We start from the raw sequence: 18362 nt of genomic DNA, 5'->3' as shown, positions 1-18362 counted from the left end.
GCTATCATTCTCAAAAATAATCGACTCAGTCATGACAGATAGGCTAATGAGTTACCTGAAATAATACAAGCTTCTTATAGAAGTGCAGTTTGGTTTCCAAAGTAGAAGTAGCTCAATATTGGCTATTAAATGGTTCAGTAAAGTGGGACTTGAAGCTGCTGGTAAGGATGACTGTGTTAAAAGCTCATTCTTTCACATGTCCATGGCTTTTGAGTCTATTGACCAAAAAACGCTACTAAACAAACCAAAAGCATTAGGTGGAATATGTATAGCAAATGTCTGGTTCCAGTCTTACCGGGAAAACAGGGTGCAAAAGACAGATATAGTTCACACAACTGTCACTGATAAATTTTTGGTAAAACAATTGTCAGACAAGAATCATGTAAACATAGATATTCTTCAGGGTAGTGAATTGGGTTAATTTCCATTCTTAATGTATATCAATGACTTTCTGGGCAGTATAGGACATGGAGGAAAGTTCTCTTTCCTGATGATAGCAACAACATAGACATTGATAAAAGTCTAGCACTTCTAATAGAGAAGGAAAATAAAATAAAAACCTAAAAGATGTTAACAAATGAGCAGTATGTGCTAAATCAACACTGGACAAGCAGTATACACTTAACACAAAGAGGGAAAGCAACTCCGTAACATTGGGCATAGATGACAAACTTACAGATAGTTTAATGAACGTAACAGTTTTTTTGAGATGAATGCTGATTGTCAATCAACATGGTATGAACACACGCAGATATTGGCAAGAAGAATGCCATCAGCATGTAACGCTCTTATGGTTCCATCAAAACAGCCATTGTCTTATGGCAACATACTATTACTATGTGGACAATGATGCGAGCAGTGAATCATCTGCTACATAGTTCATATGTACAGTGTGAATTCTTTGTTTCTCCACACTGCCTCTGAGCTAAAAATGGACAGTTTTAAAATTACAATTACTCATTGTCATTAACTGTTATATTGTGTGCATATATAAATTGTATTTTCACATGACATTTGGTGACCCCAAGTATCCAAATCACACGCTGGAATGATTGCATTGCATGTCAGAAAAATTGAGTCGCAAGCCAGAACAATAAAATGCATTGTAAGTTTTCATACAGACTGCACTGCACACAATCAGTCATGAGTGACCATGTTGTGTAATTAACATCTTCCATGAAAAGCACAAACTTACCAGCTGAATGCAGAGAAACCCCTGCCACTCTGGTCAGAAAATCCAGTACTGTGGCTTGCCCAACTCGAGACCAAATTTGTCTAGGCTCACATCAATCTGGATGAAACTAAATACACTTATGGTGGCTGCAATTAATGAGCAAATGGCTATGAAAGTACATGTCTCCCTATCTTTACTGCTACACACTGCAAAATATGTGCCTATCAAGCATGTGATCTTAATGTGTTTGCCTCAGTCAGAAGCTAAGTGACTTGGAAAATTGCTAAGCACTGAAGAACTTGGTGACTGTATACCATCTCAGTGACTTTGTCATCTTGATATACTGGCTGGTAATGCAATTAACAACAATATTCTGTGGAATATTTGTCTTTTATGCTCACCTACAGATGCACAGAAGATGCTCACAGTATGCACTGGTGACCTTGACATTCTCACTCCAACTGCTGACAGAATGGTTGAGGTGTATCCATTGATAAGCACCACAACTGTCTCTGCCAAAACAGAGATATCTCTGAAAGCATGGCAAGCAAAAGTAGCTTAACAGTCTAAGCAATGGCACCTCTACATATACGGCACTCCACACACGCATCACGATGACGACATTCTTCTAGCACAAATAAGCATTCGCCCACCACAGAGAATATTTGCTGGCATCACAACAAAATTGGAGCTGTAGCTCACCAATGTGAACCACCCTATGACAAGGGAAATGTGACCAAAGATCAGTAGCTATGGTGACTGATTTCAAATCGAGCAGTCGTTGACTGTTTATAACAGAGCACTCTAATAAGCTGCAATTTCTCATTGATCTCTCAGTTTACCCTTCTTTTTGTCTCCCACAGCAGAATACCAATTGCAATCATCTGTATATTATGAACTGGTCTTCCATTAAGATTTATGATTACATTAACTTACATCTAAACTTCAGTCTTCAATGAGAATTCATATGGAGATTCATTGTAGTCGATATGCTGTATCTCATTGCATGAGGGATTTCTCATATTTTTACAGCCTCCTTCCAGATCTTTGCAATTGACACCTGCTTGATTCTACAACACAGTTGTCTAGTCATAGGCTTCTATACCCTCCCAGTCATGCTGGCATCAAAGTGATTGCCAAGGTGATTTACCATACAATGACTTTCTTAATCAGTTCCCTGAAGCCACCTGTCCATTCTACTCCATCACCAGTAAGACACTCAATGGTACATTACATTGTCACTACACCAGAGCTGCCAGTTTATGTGTAGCTTCTTTGTCTGTGCGTTAAAAAACCAAAAACTGCAAAGCAAGAGTTCTTTTTATGTTAGCACAAGGGATCTGCCTTCCTTCAGATAGTAGCTGGATCTCTCCAGCCATGTAGTTCCTAAGAAGAAAATCAGGTGGCACCCATGTGGTGACTATCACCAGCATAATGCCAGAAAAGTACCTAATCATTATCCTGTGCCACATATCGAAGACTTTGCTATGCACATTCATGGTAAGACTCTTTTCTCCATGGTCGACCTCATCCGTGCAATTTATCATATACAAACTGCGCAGGAAGACATACCAAAACCACAATTTGCACTCCATTCAGACTTTACAAATTTGTGTGAATGCTATTCAGACTGTGCAATGCCACACAGACCTTTCAGTGCTTTGTAGATGAAGTAACTAGCGATTTAGAGTTTGTCACATCTACATTGATGACCTGTTTGTAATGTTTTTCTAGCAAGGCAGAGCATCTAGCACATGTATTCACTAACTACAAGAACATGGCTTGTATATTAATGTGTAAAAATGTGTCTTCAGAGCCACGGAAGTAAAACTCTTAGGGTATCTTATCAACGCACAAATAATACTGCCATGTCAAGACAGAGTGGAAGCTAGTTCTCAGTTTCCCCAGCCCATTACATTACAAGAATTACATTGTTTCTTGGGATTAACAAACTTTTATAGACATTTTATGTGCAATTATGCATTGTTGGCAGCACTTCTCAATGAAGTGCTAAAAGGTTTGCCTAAAACTGGAGACACGCTACAATGGACTGACAAACAGGTAGCATCCTTGGCCAAAGTAAGAGATGCTATTGCAGAGGTTGCATTTTTAGCTCATTTTTCTGCCTTACACAGTTTTCTCAGTTGTGACAGATGCATGATGCACTGCAACTGGAGCTACATTAAACAATGTGTGCAAAATTACTGGCAACCTCTAGCTTTCTTCAGCATGAAATTATCACCTTCACAAACAAACTGATCAAATTATGACCATCAGCTCTATGCAGTGTATGCTTCAATCGAAAAGTTTAGGCATGTGCTTGAAGGTAGACATTTTATGTGTCTCACAGACCATAAGCCAGTTGTGTTCACATTCCGTCAGAATCCAGACAAGGCATCACTGTACCAGTTACAACATCTGGACTTCATTGCACAATATATTATGGATATTCAGCATGTTGATGGTGAGCAGAATAACCAGCAGATGCACTACCTCACACTGATGCCATCGCGAAGGAACTTGACTTTTTAGTGCTTGCCAACACCCGGGAAGAAAGCAGCGAGCTGAAGGCAGGCCTTGAGGAATTGTCAGGTTACAGCTCCAACACATCTAAATACCGAGCTTGAACATAACACTTTACTGTTACGTATCAACAACACAAGCATGACTGTTTGCTATGGCTGATTTTTGCAACCAAGCAATTTCATCTCTTCACAGCCTCTCATCTGAGAATAAGGGCAACTGAATAACTAGTTAAGAAGGCATTTATTTGGCCAAATATAGAAAATAATTATAAGGCATTTGTTCACCAGTGCTACACTTGTAAGTGCAACAAAATAACACACACGGCACCTAAGAGTTCCACTCAGTGCCTTTGCTCTGGTGAGTCAACACTCTAAGTACGACCACATCGAAATCATTGGACCTTTGCCGCCATCAGAAAGCTACCAATATAGCCTTACAGCAATTGACTGTTTCTATTATTGGCTTGAAGTTTATTCTATGAAAGACACAATGGCAGAAACTGTAGCCGTGACCTCCTCCTGTGACTGGATGACACGCTTCAACATTCCTCTCTGTGGCACTGCTGATCTGGGCATGCAGTTCAAGTCATATCTCTTTAACACCATTAGTATAGCTCAGCATGAACAGTGTTCTAACCTGTGACTACCAGCCTGCAGCTAATGGTCTTGTGGAATCGCTTCATCAGCAGTTAACATCCTCGATCAGGTGCCATGCCACAGAGTTCTGGGCTGACAGCCTACTTACTGTTTTACTAGGCTTCCAGACAGCTCTCAAATAAGATCTCAATCCAGCAACAGTTGAATTAATGTATGGCAGATACTTCAACTACTGGGAGAGTTCTTTGCTGACACAACAAACAGTATTATTGAAGCCTCAGATTTTGCACAACATTTTCGCTCGCAGATCCGTAAGCTCCGTCAAGTGATTTCCAAAGAACATGCCACCCAGCAACCGTTCATTTTCTGTAACTTAAAATCATATAGATAGGTTTCTGTCCAACTGATACTATTCAAAAGCCTCTCAAACCACAATAAACAGTGCCTACACAGTATTAGTACACCATGATAAACTGTTTAATGTTGATATCTCTGGCTGTTTTCTGTCACAATGTCTGTTGACAGACTCAAGCCAGCCTTCAGCCCAGCTAACACTGAGACACTACCCACGCGTAGTTCTACACTCCTGGAAATGGAAAAAAGAACACATTGACACCAGTGTGTCAGACCCACCATACTTGCTCCGGACACTGCGAGAGGGCTGTACAAGCAATGGTCACACGCACGGCACAGCGGATACACCAGGAACCGCGGTGTTGGCCGTCGAATGGCGCTAGCTGCGCAGCATTTGTGCACCGCCGCGGTCAGTGTCAGCCAGTTTGCCGTGGCATACGGAGCTCCATCGCAGTCTTTAACACTGGTAGTACGCCGCGACAGCGTGGACGTGAACCGTATGTGCAGTTGTGTGCAGTTGACGGACTTTGAGCGAGGGCGTATAGTGGGCATGCGGGAGGCCGGGTGGACGTACTGCCGAATTGCTCAACACGTCGGGGCGTGAGGTCTCCACAGTACATCGATGTTGTCGCCAGTGGTCGGCGGAAGGTGCACGTGCCCATCGACCTGGGACCGGACCACAGCGACGCATGGATGCACGCCAAGACCGTAGGATCCTACGCAGTGCCGTAGGGGACCGCACCGCCACTTCCCAGCAAATTAGGGACACTGTTGCTCCTGGGGTATCGGCGAGGACCATTCGCAACCATCTCCATGAAGCTGGGCTACGGTCCCGCGCACCGTCAGGCCGTCTTCCACTCACACCCCAACATCGTGCAGCCCGGCTCCAGTGGTGTCGCGACAGGCGTGAATGGAGGGACGAATGGAGACGTGTCGTCTTCAGCGATGAGAGTCGCTTCTGCCTTGGTGCCAATGATGGTCGTATGCGTGTTTGGCGCCGTGCAGGTGAGCGCCACAATCAGGACTGCATACGACCGAGGCACACAGGGCCAACACCCGGCATCATGGTGTGGGGAGCGATCTCCTACACTGGCCGAACACCACTGGTGATCATCGAGGGGACACTGAATAGTGCACGGTACATCCAAACCATCATCGAACCCATCGTTCTACCATTCCTAGACCGGCAAGGGAACTTGCTGTTCCAACAGGACAATGCACGTCCGCATGTATCCCGTGCCACCCAACGTGCTCTAGAAGGTGTAAGTCAACTACCCTGGCCAGCAAGATCTCCGGATCTGTCCCCCATTGAGCATGTTTGGGACTGGATGAAGCGTCGTCTCACGCGGTCTGCACGTCCAGCACGAACGCTGGTCCAACTGAGGCGCCAGGTGGAAATGGCATGGCAAGCCGTTCCACAGGACTACATCCAGCATCTCTACGATCGTCTCCATGGGAGAATAGCAGCCTGCATTGCTGCGAAAGGTGGATATACACTGTACTAGTGCCGACATTGTGCATGCTCTGTTGCCTGTGTCTATGTGCCTGTGGTTCTGTCAGTGTGATCATGTGATGTATCTGACCCAAGGAATGTGTCAATAAAGTTTCCCCTTCCTGGGACAATGAATTCACGGTGTTCTTATTTCAATTTACAGGAGTGTATGAGGACATCAGACACACCTATTCTTCCAGTGCCACCGCCCATGCCTCCAAGTGAACTGCAAGTCACTTGTTTTTGGCACCATGTACATTTAACCCCAAATAACATGACACTTGGGGAACAGGGAGGGGGAGGGGGAGGGGGGGTGGTGATGTGGACAGTGAATTGTATTCTAAATAGTTCATGTGTACAGTGTAAACTCTTCATTCTCCATTCTGCCTCTGAACTAAAAACAAAGTATCGATATAAGACAGTCTCGTCAGTCTTACAATTGAAGCGATCAGAATGAAAAGTTGTCAAGTTTACGATTTTAGACGAGAGTTCATTTAAATTTTGAAAAGTAGTCTGAAATATTAAAATATCAGTACAAATGAAAGAAATATATTTAGTAGGTCAATTTGGAAGTACACAATATTATATTGAATATTTCTCACATTTTTGACATGTGACATTCATGAGAACTTCTCTCTCCCTTTCTTTCTTTTTTGTTTGGGTTTTTCCATGACAGACAAAATGTTAGATGAAGTTACCATACGTTATGATCATATTTTCACCATTCTAGTCTCTACTATGGATTTTTCCAATATCGTTATATACTAAAGAGATTCGATACATTATATTAATTTTAGTTTCATTGAAATAATACCATTCCATCTCTACTACATCATCTTCCACATCACTTCCATGAACCATTGTGCCATAAAATGTGGTATCTTCTTGCAGAGTAACATATTCTTCCTTTTTAATCTTCTGAAACCTGTCTGGTGATTTTGAGCATTATTACACAACCTTTGTAATGTTTGCAACCTCATTCCTCTCTTCAAAATTCACAGGTGATGGTAAAGTGTTGACAACTTTGTCTGACAAACTTCAGCTACAAAACTTCTGAAACACACACCACACATTGAAGAAAATTCGGGAATACTTCTTACCAGATCATCATCAGAGGCAACTTTGAAGTTCGAAACTTCAACAACTGGAGTGCCATCGATTTCCCCATTATCAGTGAGCAGTTGTTTGACACAAACAATAACATCATCAATGGGATTTTTTTGCGGCGAATCTCCGGTCATTTTGACCACATGGAAGGAACTAAGACTTTATTTATTGCTCATTTATTTCTTCTCAATATTGCCAAAAATTCAGTCAGTGAACATGTAAGAGTGCCCTGGTGTGTGTGTGTGTGTGTGTGTGTTTGTGTGTGTGTGGAGGGAGGAAGGGGGGGGGGGGGGGTTAGTGTGGCTAAACCTTCTGAAACATAACTGAGAAAGATGCAATCAAAATGCAAATACACAATATATATATATGAAATATATTCACAGTTGTGGATATGAACAACCATCAGCTCTATAATGAAATGACAACAAAGAAAATATGTGCTGGGTCAGGACTCGAATCTGGATTTCCCGCTTATCACGAGCAGTCGACTTACCAATTCGCTATCCAAGCATGATTCATGAACAGACCCAAACTTTCATATGTCATCAACCATGTGTATACAACCTGTACTCGTACTTTCATTATGTATATTCTCATACTGGGGAGACATTTTACCTGAAAATCACTTGCCCGGTGTTGGTGGATAAATATGATATTGCAGTGCCTGTATTATTCCAAATTACAAAGCAATGTTCTTCTGACAAGCACTGCGGCGACTACAGCCATTACAAAATACATGAAATGTATTCACAATTATGAAAATTTGTGCCAGACAGGGACTCGAACTCGGATGTCCCGCTTATTGCAAATGGTTGCCTTACCATTTGGCTATCCATGCATAACCCACAGCCAGACTCAAACCTCTCTATGTAGTTAACCAATGTGTTTATAACCTGTACTCATACAGTCATTATGTATATTCTTGTATAGGGGAGAAATTTTACTCGGAAGTCTGTTGCCTGATGTTGACAGATAAATATGATATTGCAGTGACTGCACTATTTGTTCCTTCGGACATGCATGCCTGCATGTGACTCGTAATTAAAATGTCTCCCCTGTATGGGAAAATACATAATAGATGTATGAGTACGTGTTGTAGACACATGGTTGACAACGCATGAAAGTTTATAGCCAAATGGTAATGGGACCGCTCACGATAAGTGTGAAATCTGGATTCAAGTCCCAGTCCGGCACAAATTTTCATTGTCATCATTCTATTATATATATATGGTTGTCCATATTCACAACTGTGAATACATTTCACGTATTTCATAATGGCTGCATTCGCCATATGCATGTATGTCTGAAGGAACATTGCATCGTAATTGGAATAACACAGGCACTGCAATATCGTACATACCTGTGTCTGTTTTTGTGCTATGATGTACAGCTGTCCATGAAAACGTGTAGCTCTTTGATAGACTGATTAACTTTGTTTGCAACATAAGATTTCAGACAGCCAATAATTTTATCTGGCAATTTTCCACAAATTGCTTCAGAGCACATAAATATAGTTGCATCATTGGAAGCCAGGTTACATACACCCAAACTATGCAGCCTTTATCAGAAGAGGTAACTTTTTTGGATAATCAAAACAAATGGTCTGTATTGAAGGATCTTTCTCAGATGCCTTCTTCACTTCCCACAAATACGGGTAGAAGTGTTAAGCTTTCTGACAGTGTAGTCCCCCCCCAACATAACAGCAGGTTTAGCTTGCTCACCAGATGTTGCATTGCACTGTGCGTCCATTTTAGTGCAATCATTACAAATATCTCTTTGCGGCTGACCAAATTTCAAACAAAAATCTTGTTAAAATACATCATTAAACAACCAATATTTTACATCTTTCTGCAAGTCAGTATATTCATCAATAAAGTCTCTATGTAACTGAGACACAGGCAATTAGCAGACAGGTATTACACATTTGTATGTTTGGAGAAAGGATAATGACTCTCATGAGTGGTAATATTGGCAAATATCTTCTGGCAAACATAATCAATTCTTTATGTCCAGGAACATAATTTCCTCCGCCATCCTTTGATGAATGGCTCAAACTTCTTTTTGTAAAAAAATCTAATGTTAACAAATTTATATGTAAATATTAAAATGTTTATCACACAAATTATAAAATTATTCATGTATGAGAAAACCAATTGCTATAACAATTTTTAACAAAGTAAAAAATTTATTGATTGTTGCAAGATTAAGGGTATGATTGGAAAGGGGGGGGGGGGGTGACTGTATAATTGTATTACGTTCAGTACATATTTGTTGAGCCCAGTATTTTTTTGTTTAAAGTGCAGTATCCCCTGTTATAGTCCAGTTGTCAGTGCTATGAGGAACTGTTGTAATAAAAGTTTGAAATCACATGCGGCAGATATGTTTTTTTTCCATCTTTAATCATACACCAGTTCCCAAGACCAAAAGTCATTACCTAAATGAGATAAATTAACTATGCAATTTTTTTCTGTGAGTTTACAATGTGCCACTCTGCAGATAATTTTACAGTGCTATAAAGCAGTTGCAATATCACTGGTAAAAAGTACTCAGTTTTGGAAATTATTTAATAAGAAAAATGTGTAAAAGTAGAATTTGGTGACATAATAAAACTGTGTCATCATCAAATCTCAACATTGATATTCTTTGGCTGTGAATTATTTTCTGCCATTGTTTCTTCAACATACATGTTGAAAAGCAAGGGAGAAAGACTATATCCCTGCTACACTTCCTTTTTAATGGGAGCACTTTTCTCTAAAGTCTTCCATTCTTATTGCTCCCTCTTGCTTCACGTACAGAGTGTATATTACGTCTTTCATTTATGGCTTATATCTATTTTTATGAGAATGTCAAACATATTGCACAATTTTATGTTGAACATTTCGTTCCAAGTTGATCAAATTCTGTGAAGGTGTCTTGGCTTTCCATAAGTTTTACCTCCACTATCAAAAACAGTGTCAGAACTGTCTCTAAGGTGTGTTTATCTGCCCTGAGGCAAACTTTTTGTCATCTAACAGCTCCCCAGTTTTCCTTTACATTCTTCTGTATACTGTCAGCAACCTGGATGCATGAGCTATTAAGCTGATTGTGCAAAAGTTCTCCCACTTGTGTGCCTTTGATGTATTCAAGATTATGTGGATTATCTCCTTTCAACAGTCCAATGGTATTCCTCCCATCTCTTCTATTCTGTGCACTAACTTGAATAATCACTTGGTTGCCATCTTCCCCAAAGATTTCTGAAGGAATTTCTTCCAAACCTCTTTCAAATTCTGGCTTTAATACTGCATCCCTATGACTTCAAGATCAACACCCACTTTGTCTTCTATTGTGTCATCAGACAGTTCCTCCCCCATCTAAAGGTCCTCAATATAGTATTTCAACAAATCGGCTCTCTTCTCTGCATGGAATTCCTCTAGCTTGATACAAACAGGATATGGTAAGTTCCACACAAGTTGTCCCCTAACGACTGTTTTGCACTAACAGCCGTACATCCGAAATCCCAACACCACATACTGGAGGTATGCAAACCCATTGCCCTTTGGGAACTAATTCACTGATGATCAGTCCTTCTGAGATCCATTAATTTTTATTTGTTCATCATTTCTTTTATTTGACTTGAGCAAATGAAAATGAGATTAGACAGGACTCAAGATAATCCAGCTGTCCTTTAATCCTTTCAAAGTATTACATACCAGCTGTGGCTCAGAAGCTTAAAAGTGAAAAATTTTCAGAGAATGATTTAGATAAACTCATTTAATTTCATTTCAACATTTTATTTTTTACCAATTTGTAGAATTCACATATACAAACTTAAACTATGTAATTTTGATACATTTAATTTGTGAACCTTTTTGCAGCTCCAATCAGTTTCTTCTTTCAGTAAAAGTTTGTCCTGATACTGAAAACATTCTTTCTGCACTGAACTCGCAGATGTGCAATGTGTTTTTAGGGCAAGTGAATACAAATATGGATAAACAAGTTTTCTTTGTTCCCACCACCATGTCTTGGGCAACATTTCGGACATGTATTTGTTGGTGCCAGAGCCTTTGATTATGAAGATTATGTTTTTTCTGCCACTTCTTTGTAGAAATCTTCCAGCAAATTAAAATTTATTGTTGCGGAAAAAGATGAAGTTCGCAATGGTGGTGGTGGAACTATGAAGGAGAAGTTACTAACACAAATTAATTACCTTTTTCTTGTACTGACAATTAAGGGTTGACTCTGTGGAAACGAGAAAATAAAAATAACACAAGCAATAAAGATGTGGATATGAAGAGCAGTCACAAAAACAAATAGGACTGAAAATAAAATGTAATGAAAAAACACTAAAAGAAATGGATGAGAACATGACATTGATTAATATGATACAAAGAATAAAAACTAAAAAAAATTATTATGAAGTGTTATGAGAGGAATCAGCTGCAACCAAATGTTAAAGTAGACGAGATACAGTGAAAGATAGCTACGTCAATATGGTGTTGCTTTCTGTGTCATGAAGATGAACAATTTATGAACTTTCTTCAAAATTCCATAATACGCCTGCAAATATTTTGTGCTTCCTGCTTTCAACCAGTTTCTTTTTTAGCTGTGGATAAAGAAATGTTGCTTCGCCAACATTATCCAACTTTTTAACAAGACTCTCTTTGGTACCTTTTATCGTCCACTCAGACATTCCAGTTATTATCAGGGCAACCCTTCCCAGTTTTTAACTGCAGAAATTGTTTTGGAATATCCGAGTCACAATCTCCATTTTTGGCAATGGCACAGTCTGCTCAGCACTCATCTCTGTAGTTATTTCATAAAATAAGTGAACTTGGTCAAATATTTAATGATTTGGAAAACCTCTGGCATCAATTTAAGTTCATCATTTCTGAGAGCAGCTAAAGTGGAATGTGAGCACTTTGTTTTCAAAAACACATACTATAATGTCGAAATACCATTTCCAGCAAGTTGGGATTTCTTCATTTAATTTCAATACTGGTAAATTCAATTGCACCTGTTCTTTCAGTTTATTAACTGCAAATAATATTTTCTTGAAATATTGAAGAGAGATTTAATTTCTTCCTCCACACTCTTGATTGAGCTTATACCTGATAATAATTAATTTGATATTGTGGGAATAGGGATATTTACAAGTTTCGACAGCAGTCACAGAGTTTGCTGTACTCTGTTACAACTGCTACTATTTTGCCATTCATTGTCCAGTTGGTTACTTCTTTTCTTAAAAAATGTTAACTACCGGTATACTTTCAGCAACATGCTGTGGCAAAAATTCCAGGCAACTCAAACAAAGCAAAATGTCCCTATCATGATAATGCACAGTAGTAGCGAGAAAACTGGTTATTTAGAGGAGTTGTTAAAGACGTTAAAGCGAGTGCAGACACTGAGTTCCATTTCTGTTGCAAATTATCTCACAACCTGGTGGGCAGTTGAGGCAGCAAGCACGCTGGAAGTCTTTTCCTACTTGGAAATTGGTGATTAGGGTAGAGCAGGGAAACAAACTTCCTAAATTCCATATTTTCCACAATGCTACAGGGATGGTATTCTTTAGAAACCATTTTAAGCAACTCAAGATCAAGTTCTTTGTTTTAGAAATTGGATGGGGCTTAATCATGATGACAAGATTTGACAAAGCAGAGTGCACTGCACCTATTGTAACAGGTTCAACTATAGCAGATGCAGGTGCCCAACATATCAGACTGCTAAACAGTTACAAATCAGTTTCAACTATGACAGATTCACTCTTTTGACTTAAAGCAGCTGAAGCAGACACTGAGATGGCAAATGTCAGGGTGAATTGCTGGGAACATTCAGTGGAGGAGTCCACTTTTGCAGTGCATGTTGACCATGATCTATATCATGAAACTATCATCTTGGGAGAAACTGTGGGATGTTTCCTTTTCAAATGCCTTTTTAAATTACATATAGAGCCTCCAACAATATTGATAATGACTGTGCAATATTTGCATTCCCCTCAACCCACATCCCTTTTTTACTGTAGTGGTAACAATTTCAGAAGATGAAAATTTTTGCATCTGTACCTTTAAAAGTTGCTGGGAACAGTTTTAAAAGGCACTTCCATTCACAGTGAACAATATTACAAGTAAACATAGATATGTACAACTGCAAATAATCAAAATAGTTGGACACTGAATTGTGGGAAAGGAGTTAATCAGTTGAATGATCAAAAACTTAGTTTCATTTGGGTAAATCCTCAAAAGGCAATTTTTAAAGGTTCTGTGAATTTTTAATGGGCTGTCCTCCTCTTCTCTTTACCCACCAGTTTGGTTTAACTTAATATAATAGCATAAGGGAAAGAGGGCCCTGGGCAATCAAAACCAAAAAATCCTGAAAAAGGTATCAAATTCACAAAATGTTACTTCAGCAAAACAAATTTATTGATTACCTAATGTAGACACAATGATTATTTTTATTTCCTTAGCTGTATGCATTCTCACGTGACGTGCCATGTCAGTGACACCAAACTAAGTACAAAGAGAACTGAGCAGGCTGAACCAAACCTTTGTTCGAGACTGGGTTGACTGAACAAGAATGGGCGCGCGCGCACACACACACACACACACACACAGTGAATGTAAGCATAACAACTTAGTACTGAACTACTAGTGGTGGAATTTGAATGAGTTACAACTTGAAAAAGAATGTAATCGAGAGAGGAACAAGGAATGATGGAACTAGAATGAGTTATCAGCCGACAAAGTGAGAGACCAACTGAAAGAGACTGAGGTGGGAACAAGACCAAAGTGGTATTGAGATGGATGTGATGGTTCAAAGGCAGGTGTTTTATTTTAGTCATCGCAACGGTAGTCTTCTTGCATCTTGACATATTGATGCAAAAGCCAGATTTATGATGATGTGTGTTAAATATTCATCTTTTATTGTTATATGTTCCTTATGTGTGTTTGTTGAAAAAAGTGTTATAGAATACAAACACAGGTGTGATGAACAGCATTCAGATTTTGAGTGGTAGAGATATTACTTACATTGGTGGTATGCAGCATTAGCAGTTCAAGCAGCAAAGATGAAAAAAATAACAGCCAGCCATGAGAAGATGATCTGACAGATATCTGGAATAATGACTTAATTTTTAAAAGTAAGGGCATCATTTTGTGTTTGTTTGTGTAAACTGTTCCAAAATGGTTTAACATGGGTTCACAGCCAGTTCACATTGCGTGGTTCACAGGAGTCATCGTGGAAGAGTCAAGCTGAACTGGGTTTCTCAGTAAACATGATGAGGTGACAGTTGTAGTAAGCTGTAGTACGAATATTCACAGTGAAATAGTAGAACTCACAGTAACAGCAGAATTTGGTCACACTTGAGTAATTACTGGCTCAAGACAATTGATTTGTTAGTTCTATGTGTTTGTGTTAGTGGAATAATGGTTCACATTGCGAATAATTGAGTTAATAATACAGAGATCAAACTATCAAACAATGGAAAATCCAGGATGGAATGTAACAATACAAGAGAAGGAAAGTTGCTACTCACCATATAGCGGAGATGCTGAGTCGCGACAAGCACAATAAAAAGATTCACACAATTAAAGCTTTCGGCCATCAGGGCCTTTGTCAGCAGTACACACACACACACACACACACACACACACAAGTGCAACTTGCACACGTCTGCAGTCTCAGAGAGATGAAACTACAGCTCTCTGAGACTGCAGACATGAGTGCAAGTTGCACTTGCGTGAGTGTGTGTGCGTGTGTGTGTGTGTGTGTCTGTCTGTCTACTGCTGACAAAGGCCTTAATGGCCGAAAGCTATGATTCTGTGAATCTTTTTATTGTGCCTGTCACAACTCAGCATCTCTGCTATATGGAGAGGTCAAACTATGTAATAATTAACAGTGTGCTTAAATATTTTTCTGGGGGTAGAAGCATTTTATTTTGAGGACTGAAGGGAGGCCAAGTATTTGTTGCAGTCGTAATTGAATATGAGGTCACATACTGACCTGGATTGTTCTGCAAGTTCTAACTAGTGTTCCTGAGCCACAAACTCAGAAGTAACTGAGTGTTGCAATAGCTGTTTTTGGTGTATGTAGTTAGTGCACTCAGATAGAACTGAATGTTCATCAAGATAGCTTTGTGGTGTTGTCCGAAGAATGAGATACCGAGGCAAGAAATCACAAGCACATTACAGTTGGTGCCACACACAATGTCAATGAGAGGTGTTGGCATAGACATGCCATCAAGAGTTCCATTTGTCACTGCTACAGTAAACTTATGTCAGAGCAGAGTTCTGCTCAGCCACTCTGAAATCATCGCTGCAGACAACAGCATTGTTCTCACTATAGCCAGCAGTGCAAGAGGGCAGCAAAGTTTATAGTCAATTGTACTTTTGCTGTATCAAGTGACACGTTAGTGTTCAATGACAGTAGCAGTAAATATACATGACATCCTGTGGCAACCAATTCTTTAAAAGTTAACTATTTCATCTTTTTCAAGTTATAATAAAGTGATATAATATTTTGTATTTGTTATAATATCAACTCGGTCTCCTCCAGAAGCAATCTAAAAACCCACCGTTGTGCCAATGAATGTTATATTATCATATTAACAAATCTGTAGGACTTGCAGACACTGAGAAGATAGTGTAATACATTATTCTTGCAAAGTGGAGCGTTCATTTGCTTTGAGCAATAGTGATTCTATTTGTGACATCTGGTATAGCATTAGTGCTACAGAATTTTGGAATGAAAACTATGTATTGGACATACAGAGTTAATTGCCAAGATCCTTCCCGTAACAATAAATACTAACTGCTGAAACCACTGAGGCATGTATGTCATAACACTATCATTACTTTCAATTTTTCAGTGGCTAGTGACCATTAAATTATGTAAAAAGTAGTGGTCATGATTGGCCAACAGCTAAAAAGTCATAAAATTTGCTTTGACTAAGTAATTCCAATGCCCAAAGTGGTGATGGCACGTAGTTTTTTTTTCTTTTTTTCCCTTGAAATTTTTTTAATCACTTTATTGGTGCTGGGGGATAGATTTTGTTGGCACTTATCAGAAAGCCCAAATAAAGCTCCTGTGTGTCTAAATGAAATTCTGACTCATTTATTTAATCCCTAACTAACAAAGGCAGGGAATCACACGAAATTAAATGAAACTTTTAGAAAACTGTTACAGGGAAAAGATATTAATACAAAGATAGGGTTTTTTGCTATTAATTGAGCGAAACAAAGAACTGAAGTTCAGTAATGGAATGAGTAAGCATTATGTCTAGTTTGTGATATTAACTGAGCACAGGATCAAATAAAAATATTTAAAGAAAGGACATTTTTCTAATAGGCAATTAATATTGAAAGAGATAAATCATAGTAAAATATTCTAGAAAGAAAAATAAATAAGACACAATAGAAAAGAATTTTTCTTTTTTGCGCACAACATGGAGACAAACTGCCACCTAAAACTGCACTGCTGACTTTGCAGTCACTCCTCTATCTGATTTATAACTGTCGACATGAAAACAGTTTTATGAGTGATGTGACATTTAAATATTAAAATACATTGTGAGTAAAAAAATTCCTTGCCCAGTAGGTCTGCTCAGAATTAATTAACTGTGTGTAATAGGTGCTTATTGGATTTTAACTTAATTACAGATTTTACTGATTGCCGAAACTAAGTTTGTTACATGTAAGTCAATGATATACTGAAGGATAAACTGTGCATGGAGACACACTTCCTTATTAAAATTTTGGTTGTGAACATATTAATATTAATAAGACTAACTTAAAAACAGTTATTTTATTGAGATAAATCAATCTAGATAGAAAAGCACAGATATTATTCTGGAGAAATAATTTCAAGTTATATGAAGCACTGAAACACAGCCAACAGAACTTCTTTATTGTAATACAAATACACAGAGTACTTGTTAGCTGGTATCGCTATTTATAATATGCTTGCAAAAGCAGGACAGCATTACACAGTAAAACTTGCTCAAAATGGAATCGCCTGGGACTAAAATAATTTTCCAAATTGGACAAGTTTCTGGATTACACAAAACTCACTGGGCTACTTAAAATTTGTCAGGTATCACGCACAAAAGTACAGTAAAAAATTTTAATTATGCATATATTGTATTTATATACCTTAACTCCAGTACAGATGTTCATTTACTATATATTCGACAATAGAACAATGGGCTATTACACAAATTGATAAATAACACAGCATTTTTATATTTTTACTCGAAATTTAAATTTGTTTATTATTGTAAGTACATACATGTTATTCCCATGTTTATTCACTTTACATTTAACTTTTTTCACCACATATCAAGGAGGGAAACTTGTTTTAATTTCATGTTCAAAATTTTCTTTTTCTAGCCAATTTTTCGCACCATATAATAGTTTCAACAAGTTGGGAGAATTTGTGTGTGCTGCAAATTACTAAAATCATTTATGCATGCAATGGCTTTTTTAAGGGTATTCATTTTTCTAGGGACATAACTTTGTTCCTCCTCTTCTTCTTCTTCTTCTTCTTCTTCTTGTTCTTCATCTGCTTCATTTCTTCTTCTTCTTCATCCTCTGTGTTGCAGATTTCTATTAAATCTGTTGCTGAAGTGAAAGTGGAATGAGTTGACAAAGTCATCACTTCGAATGTAATCATCTGCACTACATGAAATGTTTTGCATTTTCATTGATTCAGCAATTACTGCTGCATTTTCTTGAACTTCAATGGCCACAGAAGCGTCCTGTTCTTGACTCCCAGAGCCCACTTTGTTGAAGCATTTGGTGACAGTTTCAGGTTTTATTTCCTTTACTGCCAAGCCAATCCAATTTACTGCATCCAGGACAGAAACTGGCCGTGCAAGAGCAAACGCACTTTCTGCTTCTTCAATGCTAAGAATAAGAGATTGCATCAGTAATCACCTATAATGACATTTGACTGTGTAAATAACCCTCAGGTCCATGGTTTGTGTGAGGCTAGTTGAACCTGGAGGGAACCAAGTCAATTTCACATTTGATAATGTTACTTTCGGGTGGCAGGTTGCATTGTCTAGGAAAAGGAGAACTTGATAATTTCCTTTATTTTCATTTTGGCAGTGAAAGAGCCCACCCATTCTTCCATAAGACCATTC

The sequence above is a fragment of the Schistocerca americana genome, chromosome 4, assembly GCF_021461395.2.
Source record: "Schistocerca americana isolate TAMUIC-IGC-003095 chromosome 4, iqSchAmer2.1, whole genome shotgun sequence".
Classification (NCBI taxonomy): domain Eukaryota; kingdom Metazoa; phylum Arthropoda; class Insecta; order Orthoptera; family Acrididae; genus Schistocerca; species Schistocerca americana.
Note: the sequence above shows the minus strand (reverse complement) of the source record.